Below are 7,028 nucleotides of genomic sequence, written 5' to 3'. Positions count from 1 at the left end.
GAAAAGGATCAAGAAACATCAAAAGAAGAGGATATACACCAAGAACCAACCTCGGAGAAAGAATAAATGAATCCAAGCATATCATGTAAAGGGTTGACAAGAATTACCACTCCTCAAACTCTCAAGATAGAAGGACATATCAAGAAGTAAAAGGTTCAAGAAGTGAAAGATCACATCGAGAAAGAAGAAAAGAATCCTGCCATATCTTGTAATGCATTGGCTGGAATTACCACTCCTCAAACTATCAAGATAGAAGGACGTATCAAGAAGAAAAATGTTCAAGAAGTGAAATATCACATCGAGCATCAAGAAATGAATCCAACCATATCTTGTAATGCATTGGAAGAAATTACCACTCCTCAAACTCTCAAGGTAGAAGGACATATCAAGAAGAAAAAGATTCAAGTAGTGAAAGATCACATCGAGCATCAACAACAAGTTCTCCAAATTTTAAAGGATAATGCCACTTTGGTGCAGAATCAAATGAAACAACAGGCAAATCAACATCGCAGTGAAATAAGTTTTGATGTAGGCGATTGGGTATTTTTACGGCTACATCTCAAGCAAGCTATTCATGAGAAGGAAATGTTGGCAATACTACATGCACTTAAGAAATGACGACCTTACCTAATGGGAAGACACTTCAAGGTAAAAATGGATTATGATAGTCTTAAATACTTTTTAGAACAAAGATTATCTTTAGAAGAACAGAAAAAATGGTCACAAATATGTTGGGTTATGAATTTGAAATCATCTACAAAAAAGGGAAGAAAAATGTTGTTGCAGATGCACTCTCAAGAAAGGATGAGGATGTGGAAGCATTGTTTTGTGTTATTTCTATTATCCAACCAAATTGGATAAACGAAGCAAGGGATGAATGGAAGAAGGACAAATAAATGTGGCCACTCATTCAAAAGTTGCAGAAGATCCCAGTTCAAACAATATTGCCAGAACTTGACGAGGAAGGAAAAATCATATTGGAACCTGAAGCAGTCACAAAAATAAGAACCCAAAAGCTACGAAATCGATCAATTTCAAAGTATATCATTAAGTGGAAGAACTTACCCACTGAATATTCCAGATGGGAGGACAAGAATTTTATACAGAAGCATCAAGAACTACTCAAGCGTTGAGGATAACACTTTTTGAAGGAGAGGGGCATGTTAGTTCCCTATACTACTAGTGTAACCCCTTATTGTTATTAGTACAACCTCCTTATTATATTGTTGTGCCCATGTAGTCCCCATATTTTTATTGTTGTGCCCCATAGAATCCCACTATTGTTATTATTGTGCCCTTACATTATTATTGTTATGTTGGCTCTGATTATATTATGACCCCTTAGACTCCTATATATAGGAATGAAGTCTTTTCATTTGTATCATCTAAGAGTTGTTCATTTGTGTAATGTAAAGGAGGTTACCCCCTCGAAGAGGCTTATTTCTAAGGCGTTGATCTATCTTTTCTATCTTTCTGTGCGCTGGTTTCCTAACATTCTAATGGTTTGATAGATTTAGATATATATATATATATATATATAAACTCCTTATTTTTAACTTTATTAAAATTCTATATATATATATATATATATTGGCATTTTACTTTCACATGTTTTATAATTTATTTTTTTAAATGTAGCATGAATAACATTGAGATACATATACATATACATATATAAGTGTAGTCTAACTAATAGATTAAATGGCTTTTTGGATGGAATTTGGCATATAATTTTTAGTAAGATTGTGATCCTTTATTGTTTAAAATTCACTTTTGAATGCATAAATGGATTCATCACCCTAAAAAACCTTGAGACACTGGATCTTTGTAGATTAAAAAATTTAAACTTATGTTTTTTTAAAAACTATTTCTGATTTTGGACAAATTTTACGAGAAAAAATGTATATATATGAGAAAAGAGTTTACTGTAAATATTGATGGGACCAACCCGTGCTTTATACCTTAATTAATCAAATAATCGTTGATTACAATGATTTAAGAATAATGGTTTTATTAATCAGGGTTTAGCGCTGATATTTTAGTTTGGAATTGATTGTTGTATTGATGACTATGTACGCTGAGAGGACAGATGTCCTGGCCTCGGGCTTCCGTCCCACGTTTGGCTAAACCCTAGGGTATTGGGTTCTCCCAGTCATTTTCACTATGCGTTGTTGGGTTGTGAGCTCTACAGTTCTGTGAGGGTTTGTCACTGTTTCTGCATCTATGTTTTTCTTGCATCGACTGTGGCTTTGCCGTTAGTAAGTTGCAACTGTGCATTAATTTTTTTTTCCTTCCTTGGTTTACGCCCTTGCTGGCTTGGCTATGCTAGTCGTTGGTCGAACTGTGTGAGGTTCTCTATTCTTTGGATGGCTCAATGCTCATTGTTTCATTTTGGTTACTCATTCGGTTGTTTAGCTTAGTTTACAGTTCCTTTGCTCTTGTATGGTTGCATAATTAGTTGTTTGGGTATGCATATGCTTGTGTTCAGGTTGCGGCCTCAACAGGACCCTTCCATCTGGCGACTGCTCTCTCTGGCAAGGTAAAATGTCTCTCTCTGCTGAAATTTATACTCTCAATTTTTCTTTGCGTTAACAGTTTCGGCTCCTTGCGAGCAAGGTTCTAGTTCTATGATGTCCGCAGTCAATTGTAATTCTCCTTGTCCAACTTTGTTGTCGAGAGGGTGAGTTCCTCTGGCATTCATGTTCCCTTTCTATCAGTCTTCATGTTTGTTGTCTGGTTTTCAAACCCATGATGCTAACACCTTGTTGTGTTCTCCTTGCAGGTCACTGGTCTCAGTTGGAGTATCCCTCGGCTCCTTCTTCGAATGGAATTGGTAGGATCTTTCCTTGTTGTCTCTATTTGGTCGAAGGGTTTCTGGTTGTCTTTTTCTTGTACTCGACCTGAGTCCAGTTGTAATGCGTTCAGTTGTGAACAATTTTTAGTTTTCTGCTTCGTTGATTGAGTAATGCGGGTTCTGCCGTGAGCTGTAAAGAATTTTGTTTTAAAGGGTTTGAAACCCTAACCCTCTTTCTATTACTCTGTTTCTGAAGGAGGGTTTCCTCGCCTTCGAAACCACTGGGCTTTAAACTTGTAATTGCGTGATTGAAACCCCAATGTGGGCTATTGTAATTATTGTGAAAGATTAATGAAAAAGTTTTGTATTAGCGTGCACAGGGTTACCTCTTGCTTGTATTCGATGCTGGAACTGTATTTGTTGATAGTGATTTACTGTAGCATATCTTCACGCCTCTGTAGCCTCTTAGCGTGCACAGGAACTATGTGCTTGTCTTCGTTGTGTATATCTGTGTCTTGGCTATAGTTATGCTTCTGCTTGACTTTGTATGTGGGAACTTGCTTTTGTTTAGGAAAGAATTTGATAGATTGTTTGACTGTCCTTATATTGCATGTAACAAGAATTAGATGATAGGAGATACAGTAGTCATTCAGATGGATTCAGGAAATAAAATAATGAAAAGAAAATATCTCTGTTTCGTATTATTATTCTCTGTCCAGAAAGAACGAACCCCGTCCATGCTGTGTACAATTGTTTTATAATCTTCGCAATACAGTTAAGAAAACTGTTGGCAGTTGCTTGTTTAGTTATGCAGTTGTTAACTATCTCACTATTTTGATTCTTTCGTTCTGTAGAATACACAGATAATATTTTCTTTCCTGTTACTCTGTTTTTTTTTTCAAAGGTAAATAACTAGGAAGTTAAACTAAACAAGAGACTAGACAACCAGGTGTCTGCAAATACTTCTACTTGACTGTACTATCCCTAACTGTACTATCCCTAACTACTCATTAACAGTAAAAAAAAAAAATGAAACAGGCTCCTAATACTGTTCTTAATTAAAAAACAAAAATGAAATTCAAATTGTTGATGAACCTCTCCTCCTCAGCTGAGACCAACACCTGGTCATGGTGCCCTTAGCTGGATGCTCCTGCATCAGGCTCCCGGGGTAAGAAAAATTCATGACTCCGGTCCATGAGCTTCTCGACTGAATAACTTGCCTGGTCTATCTGCCTGACGTCAAGCCACGAACTATCCTCAATAGGACGGTTCTTCCACTTGACCAAATATTGCAGATACTCTTTCCGCCAAGTTCGCTTGGCCACCTGAGTATCAAGGATCCTCTTGATCTCGGGGGGCTGAACGTAAGGCATTTGTCTCATCCAAGTCTCACTTCCATCCTAAGTGTCCCGTGTAGGCCGTGCTGTATCATCTTCTACTGGATCAGCAGTGTACAGAAACAGGTCTGCCACATTAAAGATGGGCAAGATGCCTATTCCTGGTGGCAGCTGTATTTCGTAAGCGTTCACTGAAAATTTCCGGAGAACTTTGCAGGGGCCTATCTTCTTGTACTTCAGCTTGTTATACGTGCCTCTCGGAAAGCGCTCCTTGCGCAAATACGCGAGGACTTCATCCCCCACATTAAACTGCACTTCTCTCTGTTTCAAATTTGCTCGCTGCTTATACTTTTGACTGCTACCTTACAACTTGATTTTCACCTGCTCGTGCAAATCCTTCATCGCGTTAGCGAAATCTTCCCCATCAGCACTTTGTCGCTCCTGCTATCCTAGATCTCACAACAAATGCACTTCGCGAGGATGCATGCCATACAAGATCTGAAAAGGACTGCAACTTGTGTTGCGATTGGGCGAGTCATTGTAAGCGAACTCTGCCTGGGCAAGTACTTGATCCCACATCCGCGAATTTTCACCAATCAAACTCCGTAGCAAATTCCCCAGACTTCTGTTTACCACCTCTATTTTCCCGTCAGTTTGCGAGTGATAAGCAGAGCTATAACTCAACTGCGTATCCATATTCTTCCACAAGGTGTGCCAAAAGTGCCCTGTAAACTTCACATCCCTGTCAGAGAGAATGGACTTAGGTAGACCATGTAGTCTGACAATCTCTGTAAAGAACAAGTGGGCCACGTGAGTGGCATCACTGGTTTTTCTGCAAGGGATGAAATGTGCCATCTTCGAAAACTGGTCCACTACTACCATCACCGAATCATAACCCCGTTGTGTCCTTGGTAGACCCAAGACAAAGTCCAAACTGACTAAGTCCCATGGTCTACTTGGAATGGGCAATGGTGAATAAAGTCCTGTGTTTTGACAGTGACCTTTTTCCAACTGGCACACTTTACATCTGGTCACAAATCTCTGCACATCCCTTCGCATTTTTGGCCAAAAGTAAAAATGGTTGAGCTGCTCTAATGTCTTGTCTATGCTGAAATGTCCGGCTAGACCTCCACTGTGCTTCTCCCGAATGATATTCTCTCTCATTGAGTAGTCAGGACTGCATAACTGTCCTCCTTTAAACAACAACTTCTCCTGCAAATTATAGTCCAACCATGGGCTATTGTCTTTCACCAAAGGATTTTGATAGGCTTCATACGCTTCCTTGAAATCTGTGTCAGTCTGATATAAATCTTGCAAGTGCTCAAAACCCAGCACTTGAATCGTACTCTCCTACAAGAGTAAGGCTTTTCTACTCAATGCATCCGCCACCTTGTTGGCCTGCCCCGCTGATGTGTTTCAACACAAAGGTGAAACTCTGCAAATATTCAACCCACTTAGCATGTTTGTGATTCAGCTTGTGCTATTGCATCACATACTGCAGTGCAGAATTATCTGAGAACAAAACGAACTCATTCCCCAGCAAATAGTGTCTCCAGTGCTTCAATGCTTGGACGATAGCATAGAATTCCTTGTCGTACGATGAGCACTTCTGCCTACTTTTGTTCAACTTCTCGCTGAAAAACACAACAGGTTTATCTTCTTGGCTAAGTACAGCTCCAATAGCTGTACCACTTGCATCACAACAAACCTGAAAAAGATTTTTAAAATCTGGCAATCTCAGGATCGGTCTCTCTGTGATCATCTTCTTCAGTAGCTGAAAACTCCTTTCTGCAGCCTCAGTCCAATGAAAAGGCTGACTTGCCTTCTTGACCAGCCCATGCTTTATACCTTAATTAATCAAATAACCATTGATTACAATGATTTAAGAATAATGGTTTTATCAATTAGGATTTAGCACTGATATTTTAGTTTGGAATTGATTGTTGTATTGATGACTGTGTACACGGAGAGGACAGATGTCCTGGCCTCGGGCTTCCATCCCGCGTTTGGGTAAACCCTAGGGTATTGGGCTCTCTCGGTAATTTTCACTGTGCGCTGTTGGGTTGTGAGCTCTGCGGTTCTGTGAGGGTTTGTCACTATTTTTGCAGTTATGTTTTGCTTGCACCAACTGTGGCTTCGCCGTTGGTAAGTTGCAATTGTGCATTATTTTTTTTTTTCATTCCTTGGTTTACGCCCTTGCTGGCTTGGCTCTGCTAGTCGTTGGTCGAACTGTGTGAGGTTCTCTATTCTTTGGATGGATCAATGCCATTGTTTCATTTTGGTTACTCATTCGGTTGTTTAGCTTAGTTTACAGTTCCTCTGCTCTTGTATGGTTGCATAATTAGTTGTTTGGGTATGCATATGCTTGTGTTCAAGTCGCGGCCTCAACGAGACCCTTCCATCCGGTGACTGCTCTCTCTGGCAAGGTAAAATGTCTCTCTCTGCTGAAATTTATACTCTCAATTTTTCTTTGCGCTAACAGTTTCGGCTCCTTGTGAGCAGGGTTCTGGTTCTATGACGGCCATAGTCAATTGTAATTCTCCTTGTCCAGCTTTGTTGTCGAGAGGGTGAGTTCCTCTGACATTCATGTTCCCTTTCTATCAGTCTTCATGTTTGTTGTCTAGTTTTCAAACCCATGATGCTAACACCTTGTCGTGTTCTCCTTGCAAGTCACTGGTCTCAGTTGGAGTATTCCTCGGCTCCTTCTTCGAGTGGAATTTGTAATATTTTTCCTTGTTGTCTCTGTTTAGTCGAAGGGTTTCTGGTTTTCTTTTTCTTGTACTCGACTTGAGTCCGGTTGCAATGAGTTCGGTTGTGAACAAGTTTTAGTTTTCTGCTTCGTTGACTGAGTAATGCAGGTTCTGCCGTGACCTGTAAAGAATTTTGTTTTAAAGGGT

The sequence above is a fragment of the Pinus tabuliformis genome, chromosome 5_1 (assembly GCF_031772625.1).
Source record: "Pinus tabuliformis cultivar Carrire ecotype Pingquan chromosome 5_1, CPIR1, whole genome shotgun sequence".
In the NCBI taxonomy this organism is placed as follows: domain Eukaryota; kingdom Viridiplantae; phylum Streptophyta; class Pinopsida; order Pinales; family Pinaceae; genus Pinus; species Pinus tabuliformis.
The sequence above is the reverse complement of the archived record's forward strand: the minus strand, read 5'-3'. Positions refer to the sequence as shown.